Genomic DNA, 17,105 nt, shown 5'->3' on the forward strand with positions numbered 1-17,105 from the left:
TTTTCCTTTCCAAGGATCCATGGGTTAAAAGCTCCATGGATCATCCATGGACCCCCATGCATGCTTAGCCCATTCCTAATGAGCTTAAGCCCACATTATATAAAATGCAATGGCCCATGTTTAATTAGTCTTCCTTTTAATCACTAAATTAATTCATAATTAATTTAAGACTAAAACTAATTAAATAACATGACTTCATATTAATATATTATAACTTATAATATATTAATAAATCATAAACATACTATTCTCATAAGATTATCCATATAAATTGTTCGGGTGTAGTGCAACCCAAATGGACCATGCCGGGTCGGGTCAAGTATATACCAAATAAGTTATGGACTTAGACACCTTATCCAACAGTCTCCCACTTGGATAAGTCTAATAACTGTATTTGCGTATGTTACTTCAGGAATCAACTAGCAATCGTAGCTCTCGAAAACCATGTTGAACTATGAAGCGCCATTTTAGATAAGTGATCATATAATCCTCTGTTCTCATGATATCAACCGGACAAATACATGGAACAATGTCTTACTTATTGTCTGGCAGTTGTTTCTCGATTTCCGAATTGTTTGACAAAGAACTTAACTGAACACATCAATTTAGTTGTGACCGGGCCCGGTACATAGGTCAACACAAAATCATCGAGGGGCCCAGATATCGCTTCTATTTCTAGAAGGAACAAATAAACTTCGACTCATATGCTTATTCTACTACTTGTAGAATTGTACACAAAGGCAAGTTTTATAACATCAAGTTACTGATGCGTTTACGTTCAATCAATGCACAACCAACTCATAGGCAACAACTCATATCTCTAGGTTTGAAGACTTATATGATATTACCGTCTCACGATCACTCGAGATAAATTCCATGAAGTGATACAAGTGAGCGTGGGTTTATTCCAATACTCATAACTTATGAGCACTCATGAATGTTGTAGCAACCATTGCTATGTCTAAACACATTTAGCCATCTACAACCTCGATTCATGACAGTCTTAATTCATACCTACTTCCAACATATGAACGACTGTGGAGTGTTTAAATAACTTAGTCATTTGAAAGAATAACCTAGCTATTATGGAAGTCAAAACATGCAAAGTGAAACACAATAATAATCGAATCCAATATGGTCTCAGAACCCTTTTGAATATAAATAAAACCACCTTTTATTTATCACCATATTGATTACACATTATTCATTGTATAATGTTTCAAATAATCAACTTAATACTTGAATAAAACAACAGTTGTCCCATGCTCCTAGCATGTACACTCTGTTTTCTAAACAATAGTTATGCCATACTCCAAGCATGCACACTATGTTTGTCTATGATCTTTACTTTGTGAAACAGATCAATTGAACATGAATCCAATGATATTCATTTCACAATCCCAAATCCTTATTGTAAATGTAAGAATTTCTAATTCCTACCATTTACCAAAAAACTGTTAGATTTTAAACTTATATGCACTGATCCTCTCATAATGATTATGCACAAGGTCACCAAAACCTTGTCATCAGTCATTACAGAGTATTCCAAAGAAGATCAGCTCTATGGAAACGAAGTCTCATATTCAAAGTACATTGCTTTGAACATCCTTCTTGCATTAAGGTTTTCTAATCTTACACAGATTGAATTACTTCCACCTATGGAGACATTTCCATAGTCCCATTTTGACTACCACTTCTGAACAAGAGTTGCCTCTTTTCAGAAAATGTCAATATGGTCCTGCCAAAATTAACACTATACTTCCAAATGTCCCTGAGCAACCAATCTTTGGCAAACCTCAGATTGTCCTCGACAATTGCTTAATCACTTTAGTCATATCCAGTTCTAGACTTTTCCCTTCTAAATGCCCTGAGCATTTGGAAAATTTAGAAAGGATGAATATTATAGCACACGAAATCGATCCTATATCCGAAGCATATGGGACACGATTCATGATGTCTCACATAAAGACATGATACTAGACCAGTCTCTTGCTACAATATTTTTTATTTGCCATGTTTTCAAAATTTAACTATGAAGAGGGATGCCGTAGTCATAATTGAATTTTGAGAACGCAATACATATTTGAATTTCCTTAAGTCGAACTATTCAGACATAAAATTCATATATATGTCCTTGACTAAAGATGATTAAAATCTCAATCTAAGCTTCTAGAATTGAAATGAAGTATAATTTCCTCTCCCTTAATTATAGCAAAACGACTTTTTCAACCCCTGCAACTTCATGAATTGAAACTTTTGTTTTTCTATAATTAACATTGCTAGCTTGCAATAATAGTAATCACAATTATCATGCTCCCACTAACATGATGATTATTAGTGTAACACTTATGCTCCCACTAGCTTTGACATGTATTCAGAAATCGGTTGGACTTCTAAAATTTAGATTCATACACCTTTCCGTAGATAGCTCACTTGTGTGTCTAAACAATTTCCAGAACTATGAAAAGGGATGCCGTAATCATAGTCTCAATTGATTAGTCCTTTGCCATTTCTCACAAGTCCATGTTAGTGTGCCGGTTAACCACACACGCTCCACTAACGACTTTTGAAAATGCAAATATCACAATTGCTATCTACTTAAAGTCTACTTAGTGAAAGTGTTTCCTCACCATCATTTTCATGAATCGGAGAGAAACCTTATGACACTTAGATTTTATGGTGTATGAGTTCCTATCCATGTGAATTTGTCAAAACCGTAATCACAAGACAAGGTTAGTGACAAATTCAGCCTTACATGGATTGAACTTGTTAAATCTTAATTTCTTGTCACCTGGTAGCACAAGGCCCACCAATGCTTCCAAGCTGTTATGCACATAGTTTAGAACTAACAGAACTCACATGCATAGTCAACTTAATAGGAACAGACACAGAAACAAGAATTATGTCAACTTAATAGGTTGCAAACCTTAAGTCGTGTGCTAGTGATAAAACTTAGGTTTTATTCTTGATTAAATCTTGAAATCCTTTCAGGATCTTTAAGACTCCCACTGTCCTCTTGACATATAAGTTTCCCTAGTCAAGGACCATTCGTTGACAAAAAAAAATATTCAAGGGATAGTGCGGATTCTTATCAAGATAAACACTTCACACAATTGGTCTTAGTTGGTCTTTGTCTTATCCAAGACATCATAACTTACCAATTTCAAATGTACAGGAGTAGAAAACATTTTACACTACATTTGATAAGTGTTTTAAACCTTTCTTTATGTCACTCAATGTTACAATCTTGGAGTACGACTCTAAGAGTTGTTTTGGAACGAAGTATGATTCATCTTCGTGATTTTAACCATTCCAACAATTCATGGCCCCCTCTTCTTAGTCATAACAATGCACTAAGATGTCCTTAGAGTATGAATTTGTGATATGGTATCTTAATCATTAAGATGATCATAAAACATGATACTAAAGTACTCTCCTATCTTTTCAGATTTGAGAAACTTTTATCTTTTTGCCTAATTTGATTTTTTCCCATTCGTTCTGTCACACATTAAAAGCTTTTCAATGCTTCAGATTTATACTTAAACTTGTAAGTATAACCATATTTACTAAGCTTTAGCAAATCATGACGAATAATCTTTGTGGTGGACTTAAACAGTGCACAAGCATGTGTACTCGATCCCTTTAGTCCTATCCTTGTTCACACAAGGAATTAGTCTTAATTTTCCAAAGATGAAAATTCTAACTCATCCATCATACGATACAGCTTGTATGATTCCCAGTTTTGGTCCAATTGAAACTTGGGTGATGAAAACCTTTCCTCATTTGGTAAATTCAGACACTACCACAAATGAAAGAATGAAATCCACTTTCCAATATTGCTATTACTGGAAACATATAAGCAACAATTTTTCACAAATGCCATTGTAAGGATATTTTTAAAATAAATAAAATTAAAAACCCCTTTTTTTTTTTATTTAAAACTTTGCAGAAAAACTTATCCTTACAATCCATATGAAAACCTTGTTGTTATCTATTCCTAAGTAATATATCATAACTCTCAAGCAACAGCTCAAAATTCTGATCACCGAACCATGTGATCGAAACCCATCTTCGCAATCAGAATCATCATATACTTCTTTTAAGCTTCCTATCTTTTCTTTGATTCTTAAAAACATCAACATGTGACCCATTCACATTATGTAATAAGAATCTCCAAATAGAAACTTAATAGAGTTAGTCAGTGGACTTTAACTGAAGTAGAGTCAAACTTCTTGACTTGATCAATCTTATGATCTTTCAGGTAAATATGGCAGCTTCGCAATTAGTGCCCCTCCCTTTGGAAATAAAACATATGGACCCTTTGGTAATGACACATGCGACTATCTCAGACTTAGCCTTTCTCTTTACCATTTGGTCAACTGAGTTGACTATGGCCGATCCCTTTCCATTGGGAAGAGAAATCCTTTTCTAGATATCCAATGCTACCATTGTCAATGTCCATTTAAGGTTTGGGAAGTTGATCTTCTAACAAAATTTGCTTCACTAGTGTTCCAAATCATTGCTGATTCCGCAGCACCAAGCAAATTGATAAGATCATTAAGGGTCATGTCATAGTCTATCTCATAGTAGTCCCAAAGGGACTCACTATGTTACCAAGAAAGTGATTGAATATCCAACTTTCACAAGACTTTGACACCCAACTCTCCCGGCTTGTCAATATGTGACTTTATCTCCAAGATGTGAGCACACATAGACTATGCTTGCCAGTAGGGCTTGAGTGACCTTAAACTTGTGGGTTAGGGAGAATAAATAGAGGAGGTGGACGAAGAGAAGCATGATGTTGAGGGACATCATCTTTAAGAGGAAAGCTTGTTCCAAGAGATTTGGGAAGATCATAGTTGTCTGAACCAGACATCTATAATGGGAGATAATCAAGTTAGTTGATTCAAAATCCTTAATATAACACCCAATATGAAATATTAAGGCTAGGACCCAACACAATATTTTATAACTTGGAAGAGGGATGCCGTAATCCAAGTATAGAATATTTGAAGGTAGGCGAATGACAATTCACCAATTTCCACCATGAAAAAAACGAAATAAATTATTAGGTTTTAATTGGATTTGAAACTCCTAGATCTTTTGAGATTCATTGAACTTTTCAATGGCATGTTTCAATCTCGAGTGTGCCCTCTCAAATTTTGTGACTGGGATGCCGAGGATCACAAAACAAGGTGTGAATAACCATACTAATTCACTTGGTACCCTTAATATTATCACCTAATCAATGTGCCGGTTAACCACACACGCTCCATTGATCTATGACAAACATTAAGTCACCCTTCGTGATCCTTACTAGTCCAAGTTAGTGTGCCGGTTAACCACACACGCTCCACCAACGACTTGGTAAGGTACAAAGTGTGAATTCCATGGACTAGCACCAATTTCACATTTTTCCTAAAGTAACTAAGATTGGGAATTAAAAAATATTTAGTTACTTTATAATAATCATTATAATTTTAATGAGAATTTAAAGTCATTGTCCTACCCGTTCGGCTAACGACCCTCCACCGATAAAGGAAGCGGTGGGTGAGAGTGGACACCCATTAAGCTGCCATTTTATAGGCAACAACCTTATACCCCCCCTTATAGACCGGCTTCGTGAATGAGGCCTACTAACGGTAAAACGACTTAATCTTATACATATATATATATATATATATATATATATATATATATATATATATATATATATATATAATTATTAACCATTAATCTTATAATAGTATAAGGGTAGAATTTTAACTTTTAAAACTTCTAGGGTATGGAATTAAAGTTTGTGTGAGACTTTACAAATTCCAAAACTTGAGGGCAAGTTTTGAACAATTCAAAAAACTTTTGTATATTCATAACTTATGAGTTTTAATTAAGTGTTTAAAACTTTTTAATGAAGAGTCTCTTGGAAATCCATAACTTGAGGACAAGTTATGGAGTCCATAAAAGCATTTATTAGAAAAACTCTTCAAAAGTGTAACTTATGACTTCTTAAAAAAACATTTAAAAGAAAAAACTTTTGGAATTCCGTAACTTGAGGACAAATTATGAATTCCATTAAAACACATTAAGATCAAGAATTAACTAACAAACAATTTGCAAATAATTCCTATGACCTAACAAAACTCATAAGAACATGAATATCCATATCAACAATTTCAAGAATCATATGAACACATATAAAACTTGGAATTTTGATAATAGCCTTGAAATTGCTTTACCATAATCATTACCACATCAAAAAACAGGTTTTATAATATCAAAACAGTTTAAGGTAATGATTCTAGACCAATTTCCAGCACCAAAACTCGAAAATCTACACTCAGGCCTGCCAACTCGTCGAGTGCATGAACTGACTCGGCGAGTTGGTTGAATATACACATGGACTCGGTGAGTACCATGAATGGAATCGGCGAGTCGGCTTTGTAGAATGCAGTTTTTTGACATTTTTCAGCAATTTGCATCAAGTATTCAAGAAAACAAGCCTAGGCTCTGATACGACTGTTGGGTTATGAGCATTCTAACACTCCTATGGTGTGCATGCAACCCTATAAACCTTGGATCTATGTTTTCTTCTAAAATACATGCAAATAATAATTTCCAAGGTTTCTTCCTAACTAGCATAACATAAGGATTATGAATCAAAAAACTACTAGTAGAAATACATACCTTTTGATGGTGGTTGATTGTTTGGAGTTTGAGAGCCTAGCACCAATAATGTGAATGCCTCAAGTGGAATCACAAATCACCACAAACTTGGAAAAACCTTGAGAGAATAATATGATTATGTAGAAATCGGCCACCCTTAGTTCTCACACAACTAGTTGCAAATTCTTGCAATATGTGCATCTTTATATAGTGTGGAGGATTAGGGTAAACCCTAATAACCCATGTCTTTTCCTTTCCAAGGATCCATGGGTTAAAAGCTCCATGGATCATCCATGGACCCCCATACATGCTTAGCCCATTCCTAATGAGCTTAAGCCCACATTATATAAAATGCAATGGCCCATGTTTAATTAGTCTTCATTTTAATCACTAAATTAATTCATAATTAATTTAAGACTAAAACTAGTTAAATAACATGACTTCATATTAATATATTATAACTTATAATATATTAATAAATCATAAACATACTATTCTCATAAGATTATCCATATAAATTGTTCGGGTGTAGTGCAACCCAAATGGACCATGTCGGGTCGGGTCAAGTATATACCAAATAAGTTATGGACTTAGACACCTTATCCAACACAAAGGTCCCAACTTTATTCATCCATGCAAGGATTATGGTGTTTAGCACCTCGTGAGAGCATGTATTAGTAGATTGGAGCAAAACCACCATGCATGAGCGTAAAGATCGAAGCTTTATGTGACAATCGAGCCTTGGGATGTTAGATCTAGTGCTTAGAGTGATAGACCTGCCTTAACGCATCTGAATGAGAAATCAGATCGAAGGGACTCGCCGAGTCCATGAACTGACTCGACGAGTCAGTTAGGGTTTGTCCCGATGAGCTGGACCATGTGATAGGTCGACAAGTTAGGGGTTAACTCGATGAACTGGACCTTCACGAGAATTCTGAAGAAAGAGTGGACTCGACGAGTCACATGAGTGCACTCGGCGAGTCAGGTCAAACTTGGACTGTTGACTTGAGTTTGACTTATGTTCACTTTACGGTTTGGTCAACATGAGTAATGGAGACCAGGGAGGGGTAAAATTGTCTTTTCCCATCCCAAGAGTTAGAGAGAAAGAGAGAACAACCTTTGGATTATTTTGAGTATGAGTAGAGTATTTATTAGAGATAATTATTCTATGTGTTAGGCGGAGGCTAGTTCGAGATTTCGTGTATGAGATAGTTACTTGCTAGCTTACGAGGTGAGTCTTCTCACTATACATACATAGAGTGGTAATATGAGTTGTGTGTGACCGGAGGGTCTTATGTGTTTATTTGAGTACTGTGATATCCTGCATTATGACTGTGTAATTTATACTATGTATTATCCTGAGTTTATAGAGTTAGGATTGGAGGGTCCACAAAGTTAGGACTGGAGGGTCCACAGAGTTAGGACCGGAGGGTCCATCAGAGTTGTGGGACTAGAGGGTCCTATTGAGAAAAATTGACCGGAGGGTCTTACAGAGTTATAGCCTCGAGTGGCTAATGAGGTGTACGTGGTATTTTGGGGAACTCACTAAGCTTCGTGCTTACTGTGTTATATGTTATGTGTTTTAGGTACTTCTCAGGATCACGGGAAGGCACCGGCTTGATTGTACACACATCAGAGATTAAGTTATGGTTGACAGGATCCTAGAGTTTTGATATATACATATTTTGGATATGAGACTTGATGATTTGATATTGTGACACTTTTGGTGATTTTATTATTAAGATAAATGTGTTTTTAAATTGAAAAATATTGTTTGAAAGTTTACGTCGTTACAGTGTTAATAATTTTTGAAGCTGCAAAATTAATGAATTTGTTGACATATTTATCTGATAGTGATTCATGATTTGGCAATTACCTTGGTACTAGATGTTATGTTCTTTGGTGGTTAACTACATGTTGACTCTTCTTGAAGGAATTATTTTCAATGATCTAATTTCAGTGATTTTTCGATTTTTTGTGGATATCCTTATTAAAAACTTGCATTCTTATTTATTTTATGCTAAATCCTATTGCATGTTGACTCTTCTTGAAAGAATTAATTTTAATGATCCAATTTCAGTGATTTTTTTGTTTTTTTTGTGGATATATATATTAAAAACTTATGTTCTTGTTTATTTTAAGCTAAATCCTTAAGGAAATTTAGTAGTTGATATATTTAAAAGCATTTTGAATCGATTTCTTATCTGTATTTTATTCAAGAGCCTATGGATTACTACTTTTAGAATCTATGTAACATCCATTTTCTAAACATATCAGTTTAAGGCTTGAGGATTTTGAGAATAACATGTTTTGGGGAAAACCTTTTTGTCATGGTTCAGTTGTTAGGGTATCACGTTGCTGCCACGCCATTAAGTTACAACGCGGTGGAGTGAGCAGCGTAGTACGATGGCTGTCACAACCCAAAACCCTAAGTCTTGGTTTTTGAAACATATTTAAGGAATGAGATGATTAGGTTCCTTATCTACAGCCTCCATCCTCTTGAACGAAATGCTAAACCCAGAGAGAGAGAGAGAGAGAGAGAAACTTTAGAGTTGGTTGCCATTGTTGGTATTTTGGTGGTTTCTTGGAAAAGATGGTAGTGTTTCTTTGCTAGTTAGGACTTTTATTGAAGAGATCTCGTTTCTTAAGCATCTTCTAGATCTTCAAAAGGTATAAAGTTCTCACATTTACTTCATTTGTTTGTTCTTTAATTCTTAGAAGTCCTTCCTTTGTCCATTTTAGGTTGGTTCTTGGGGTTTGAGTAACTCTAAAGCCATGGATCAAGATTGGAAGGTTTATGAACTCTTTTAGCCTCATAAAGTTGTGTATGTTTGATGTTTATTTCCAGTTCAGCATGAATCTTGTCCCCTTTTTGCCCATTAATGAAGCTAGGGTTTTAGATTTAGAGTGTTTGAGACTAAGAAGTGGATAAAGTTTATGGGTTTTATAGATCAAAACAAACATGTAATTGTGGATAAAACCCTTAACATTTAAGGGTACGTGCAACCTATAAAGGATTTATGTCATAACTCTTAAAGGAAACACACAATGCAAACTAAAAAGCCTTGTAGAACCTTACTATGATCAAAATTACTAGGTTTGTATTTACATACCGTTGAATTGTTATTGTAAACAATGCACTTGAATCCTTTGTTGTAAATCTTGGAACGCAAGCACCAAAAGTATGATGCCTCTAATGGTTTGTACTCAAAACCTAAGACTAGAAGACAAGTGGAGAGAGAAGAGGGGATTTAATATTCGGCTACCATTCTGGAACAAAAGAAGTGGACAAAAACAGCTAACCCAAAGGTCCTATTTACAGCTTATTAGCAAACCCTAATTTGAACATATATATAATAATAATATTTCAAAGCAGGTAATTATCTACTTTCCTAATTATCCATAGGAGGCTTACTTAAATCCAAACAGGTTTCCCCAAAACCATCCACTATATAGAAGGTTCTGGAATCGTTCTCTAGTACAACTTCTGAATAGTTACAACATAGTCTTTGCACCTTTAATTAGTTCTAATTAATCCCAATAATAATTCTACTTAATTTATGATCATTTATTAATTAATTATTACTGTTTGTAATTAACATATTAATCATATAATATATTAATAAATTATTTATTACAACTTATTAATCATATAATAAACTAATAAATTATCATCTCTACAAAATGTAAATCTAATCAAGTTCTAGTTATGAGGGCAACCCAAAAATGACTTTGCTTTAAATTACAAGTTTATACCAATTTAGTTATATGCTTATACACATTAATCTAACAGTTTCCCACTTGAATAAGTCTGTAACTACAATTGCAAGTATAATCTTGAACAAAACAACAAAGTATGCTTTCAGAAGCCACTGACGAACTCCAATTCAAATCAAACGTTGGCCGTAAGATAAGTGATCAAATATTCCTTCATTCTTGTAACGACCCGAAAATCATGAAATAAAAATTTTTGTTTTTAGATTAATAAATTGTTAATACAGACTGCTTCCATAAAACCAAAGTAACCAATATTTAGAAAAACATCAATAAACCGGGGTAATTCCTAGAATGCGGAAACATATGGCCTGTGCTCTGCAATCATCCCAAGCTCTTCCATTTGAAAACAGGAGTACCTGAAACATAAACTGAAACCGTGAGCACAAAGCTTAGTGAGTTCCCCAAAATATCACATACCACAAATAAAACCACACAAGCCATGCATTCAAACCTATAAGGATGCCATGGAAACCCTCCATGGTGTTAGTCTGGGTGCTATGGGAACCCTCACATGGTCTTAACCCACTACCATGGGCTCCCCCATGGTCTTGACCTAGAATGACATGGGCTCCCCCACATGGTCTGACATCGAAGTGCCTCGGGCTCTCTCGGGGTCTTCCATGCAAGCAACACAAAGTGAACTAGCATACCACATATCACATAAATAACTAGCATACCACATGTGAAACATCCCAAAATTACATTTTTAATTTATAAATAATACCATAGTAACCTAAATCATCTAATAAAAACATAAGTGATAGTATCTTGAAACATCATATCAAAACATTGTATCAAAATCACATGTCCAAATATCAGAGTAATCATCCCTGGCTAAACGTTGTGGTGTGTGCAATGCAGTCATCCTGAGCTCTTCCCCTTATTAGCAGAAGTACCTGAAACCAAAATTGAAAACTATAAGCACAAAGCTTAGTGAGTCTCCCCAAACTACCATATACCATGCACATGATCACATAAACATATAACTTGGGCCTAGCCGACTACAGCGGGCCTTGCCCGACATCGAACCAAAGTCCGGCATCGGGCCCCACCTAACATCGAGCCCTACTCGACATCGGACCGAAATCTGGCATCAGGCCTCGCCCGGCATCGAACAAAGCTCAGTATACATTAGCATATCATAAAAATACATATAAAAATATACACATAAAATAAGCATTTAAACATTCCTCAGGCTTGCCCCGGCATTGGACCAAAATCCAAAAACATTCATACCCACACATGCAAGAATCACGAAGACATCATGCATACAAAAATTCCTCGGGCTTGCCCCAGCATCGGACTAAAGTCCGGAACATATGAACCTACATCGAACACTGATATTTCCATATTTATACATACTTTTAGGCAATATTTGAATACATTTTAAGCATATTTTTAGTTATTTGAATGGAATAATGGTCCTTATAATATGAAATTATATTTTACAGCTAAAATAAGTCATTTTGAAGAATAAGGACTAAAAGTGGCAAAAGACGAAAATTTAGAGGCTTGGAAGATTAGAGAGAAGAAAACCCACGAAAGCAGCTGTATCCACATCGTGGATATCATTTACATGATGTGGAGAGGAAAATTCTGGAAGATGAGTGCGCACAAAGTCGAAATCCTTGCCTGATAAAGGTTCATCTAAGTCCACGACGTGGAGCCCTATTCCACGACATGGATGTTGGATAAGGTGTCTAAGTCCATAACTATTTTTGATATGTACTTGACCAGGTTTGGCATGGTCCATTTGGGTTGCATCGCATCATGCACTTGGGTAGACTAAAATAAGAGAAAGGACACTTGTAGTTTATTAATATATTATAAGTTCTAATATATTAATAATATTATTTAATTAGTATTGATCAAGAATTAATTTGAATTAATTAACTGATTAGAAGGAGACTAATTAAATATACGGGTTGATTGTGTAAATCATCTATTCTTGTATAGTGTGATAAGGATCAATGGTTTATCAAGTTGGGCTAAAAACCCATAAGATGCTCCATGGAGGTTCCATGGTGTTTTTTGAATCCATGGATCCAAGAAATGAAAAGCCATGTCAATTAGGGTTTACATGCTGTAACCCTAATTATGACACACTATATAAGCATCTTGTTGTAGACCAAAATCGGCCACTAAGTAACAAAAGTGAGGGCTAGCCGCTTTCTAGAGTGTTTGCATTTCTCTCTAAGTTATTCAAAGTGCTTTGGTGCTGTGTGCGACATTTGAGGCATCACACTTGAGGTGCTAGGCTCACAAGGTTCTCAAGGAATCCAAGCAACTCAAGGTATGTATTTCTTACTAACTTTTATGTTTAAAAGTTCCCCATGTATGCTAGATAGGTTACGAACCTTGGAAAAACAAATTTGCATGTATCATAGAAAACATATATCCAAGGTTTCTAGGGTTGCATGTACACCATAGGAGAGTTAGAATGCTAAAATCCCTTCAATGGTATGAGAGCCTAGGTTTATTTTCTTGATACTTGATGCTACATGTTTTTTCAAAAGTTTAAATTCTGCATTTTTTGCATTTGACTGCTCACCACGATGTGGTAGTTTTCACCATGATGTGGTGATGCCCCTGTATGCAAAATTTTGGGGTTTTGCTTGGTATTGGATGAGGATCATTACCCTAAACTATTTTTTGAACCTTAAAACTTGTTTTTGATGTGGTAATGATTATGCTAATCCAATTTCAAAGGTTATTTTCAAAATTTCAATTTTATATGGTTTATTGATGTGTACAAAAGTACCCATTAATTTTAATATTTATAACCTAACAAACTTAGACTAACTATACACTTATAGGCAGTGTACCTAGTTAGATTATAGTATAGCTTGGGTAAGTTGGGTATCAATCACAGGGAACGATGTTACTAATTAATCTACTTGCTATGAAATTAACCTAATTATTAACAAGTTTAAAAAGGGTTTTATCTGATTTTACAAGATCAGACGTACTTAACTCAAATTCAATCAATAAGTAAAAACTCCACTGATAATTCCCGGTACACGGGTTCTTGGATCGCAAACAAGTTCCTCCACCCATGGCAAGTAAAGGAAAAATGGTACCCCTCGTACACTTTATTCCAATAGCGTTCCAATTCAACTACCATTCCAACATCGCCAAGCCATCCCCAGTCAACAATCGGAGCTATAGCAAACTCCTTATTGTATAACCACCCCAAACGGTTCTGATATGTCATCAACAAGGCCCGTGAAATGTTTTGCGTAATTCGATATAATGGATGAATACTCGCCACATCAATCAGATCATTGTCCTATTGAACAGCCCTTCTAGGTGCCACACCTTAAAATAAAATTAAACCAAGCAAACAAAACACCCAAAGAATTAAACAAAAAACAAAGTAAAATTATGTTTACCTAGGTACCACGTCGTGGCCTTGCAAGCCACGCCGTGGTTTCGGAACTTGGTCACAGATCGAACACTGTATGCGCAAATCTATCCAAAAACAATACTTAGGGTTTGTTTCTATTACTATTCTAAAGGCATTCAACCTAAAAACAGTAATCCATTTCACCCAATTTTGGAAATTTTATCATTTAGATAAACTCCAGCCATGAAAATGTATAAATTGCAAGTAATGTCAACAATTAATGGATGAAATACATACCAGATTGAGTTAGAAGACAAGAAAATGAGAGAGATCTGGTAGAACATCTAAAGAAATTGGTTGTGGGGACTCTTGCATCCGTTCGTGTGACAGTAAACAAGTAAACAAATGGGGAACAACTTGTGGTCAAAGGGTTTATGCACTGGTCCCTCGGTGACTTTTTAAAGGACATGTCATGGCAGGCAAAGCCACGTCGTGGATTGCTTTTGGGTCAAAATCAACATGGGTCCATGTTAATGGTCATTAGTACTGGGATCACCCCGTAATTTATCTGTAGTCACAACGTGGTGAGGTTTACCACAACGTGAACCAAGTCTGAACCATATACTTTTTAGATAATGATTTTTTTTTTGTTTTTACTAGTTGTTTACCACTTATTTATAAAATATCCCACAACTAATTTTTACCACTTATAGTATTTAGATGTTGAATTGATAGCTTTCCTAATCAAAAACTCAAAAACTAGAAATAAAAGAAAAGAAAATGCAAACCAAAATCGGGTTGCCTCCCGAGAAGTGCTTCTTTTTGATGGAGTCATGAGCCAGACTACGTGCCTCCTACGTCGAATCTTCAGATGAGTCCACCACCATGATCTTCTGCTCCTGGAAACTCCTCTTGTATGCTTGCACTCGACGAATATACGCCTTTTTGGAATTCTCCTTTTTAGCCTTGACTTCGTTTCCATCGAGCTTGCGTTTGATCCCTTGAGTCTTCAATTTTTCATCATTTTGAAACTTCATAATATCCTCCTCCTCCATCACCACTAGGTTAATCTCCTTTTAAGTAACCTCCTATTCATCACTAGACATGTCATCACTTTCCTTACTTATCCAAGATGTTGGTTTTGTATAAGCAATGACTTCAACAAGAAACGGAAAGGATGCTCTTGGTTTAGTGCGTTTGACTTGATTAAGTGTCTTGATTTCTTCCTCCATGAGTTTTTTCAATTCTTCAAGTTCATTGTCTTCATTAATATTAAACACTTCACCTTTAACATCAAATCCTTGAAACCCATCTTGCATTCCAAAATCTTCGTTATCATCACCAACCCTCAATGTAAGCTTGGATTCACGAACATCCACCAAAGCACCAGCAATATTTAGCAAGGGGCGACTAAGAAGGATTGGGACATTAGCATCCTCCTTCATATCCAGAATAACAAAGTTAACTGGGAAAATGAATCTCCTAATTTTAACAAGGATGTCTTCTATAATTCCTCTTGGTTGCATCACCGAACGATTGGCCATATGGATGGTCATCTTTGTAGTCTTCATTTTCTGAATATTTAACTTTTGATAAAACGAGAAAGGCATCAAACTAATGGTAGCCCCAGAATCAGATAATGCATATGTCTTCAACTTATTACCAAACTCATATGGAAGAGTGAGGCATCCAGGATCTCCCATCTTCTTAGGTAACTCTCCCAACACAGCCCTTGAGCTTTGTTCACTTAGAATTACCTTAGAAATCTTTTTCAATTCATGTTGAGTATCTATTAAATCTTGGAGGAACTTAGCATATTCTGGAACTTTTGCAAGTGAATCAATAAAAGGAGCATTAATAGGAATACCCTTTATTTGCTAAATAAACTCAAGATGTTCCCTTTCCATTGGACTAAGAATAGATCGAGACGGGAATGGAAAAGGTGGTCGATAATCCAAGATGGTTTCTGGAATTTTCTGTTCAGATAGTGGCCACAATGTGGAAAGATAAGGCCCACGACGTGGTCTCTGTATTTCAGCAACATTTTCGTTCTCGAGTTTTGGCTTCTTCGGCTCTGGATCGGACTGTTGTGGCTCCTCTTCCAGTGCCTCTAAAAACTCATAGATTGCCTCATCTTCAGTATTAATGGCCATGATGTGAGACTAAAATTTCTTTTGGGAAATTGTAAGGATAAATTTTTGTTCACCAAAGTAGCGAGTTGATTAACTTGTACTTCTAAATTATCAATTGACGCTTGATGATTTCTTAACGAGGCTTGCTGGTCAATCATCATTTTGTGTTGTTCCTTCATCATATTCATGTGTTCCTTTAGCACTGCATCAGTATCATCGTGCCTTTTCTCGGATGCTTCCATGAATCAGGTCAAAAAATTTTCCAAGTCTACTTTCTTCTCGGGTGGTGGCTGCTCTTTTTGGTAGAAGCCTCGGCCAGTTTGCTTAGATTTCTCTTCCTTTTGCTTCTTGTATTCTTTGTATGGCAGCCACTTTTTCTTTGGTTTTCTCCAGTCTTCATCGTATTTATCTCCACTTGAATAGCAAACTTGAGCTTTCTTGTTCCTATATTCATCCATGTTGCAATCCTTTTTCAAATGTAGTCTGCTACATCTCTCGCAACCAACTTGAATTGCATGAATTAATTGGTCCATTTGGTTCAATCTCCTATCCATAGTGTTAAGCATTGCCATCATGGTAGCCATTTTGTCAGAATGTGCACCCCCAACTCTTTTCATGCTTTCATTCCTTGGGTTGTGATATTCACGAGAATGCCTCGCAAATTCTTCAACCAATTCCTTGACCTCGCCCGGATTTTTCTTCGTAAGCTGTCCTTAAGAATCAAGGAGTTGTCTTGTCATTACATTGACCCCGTAATAGAATATGGACACCTCTTGTTGAATGTTAAGGTCATGTTGAGGAAAATTCCTTAACAACCCTTTATAATGCTCCCATGCTTCGTAAAGTGACTCCCCCGGGTTTTGCTCAAAATTAGCTATTGCCTTTTTGAGTTTAGCTATCATGGATGGTGGACAGAAGTAGTCTAGAAACTGCTCATGCATTTGATCCCAAGTAGTGATTGTACTAGGTGGAAGTGCTTTTAACCAATCCTTTGCAACTCCTTTAAAGATAACGGGAAGCATCCTTAGCAAGACGGTATCTCTGTTAACATTCGGGACATTGAAGTAATCAGCAATGTAGTTCACTTCATGTAAATGCTTGAACGCATCCTCATGATCTTTTCCATAGAATGGGATATCCTTTAGTGCAGAAAGGATATGTCCTTTCAGCTCGAATGTGGCAGTGGC

General features: G+C 35.8%; 1 non-coding gene across 1 annotated transcript; it reads left to right on the forward strand.

The window, feature by feature from the left end:
• The first annotated feature begins 16,704 nt into the window (after window positions 1–16,704).
• Window positions 16,705–16,811, forward strand: LOC111911337 (small nucleolar RNA R71). Its single transcript, XR_002856836.1, has one exon. It is a non-coding gene; the product is annotated as a small nucleolar RNA R71 (small nucleolar RNA).
• Window positions 16,812–17,105: the final 294 nt, after the last annotated feature.

This window comes from Lactuca sativa, chromosome 8 (assembly GCF_002870075.4).
Source record: "Lactuca sativa cultivar Salinas chromosome 8, Lsat_Salinas_v11, whole genome shotgun sequence".
Classification (NCBI taxonomy): Eukaryota; Viridiplantae; Streptophyta; class Magnoliopsida; order Asterales; family Asteraceae; genus Lactuca; species Lactuca sativa.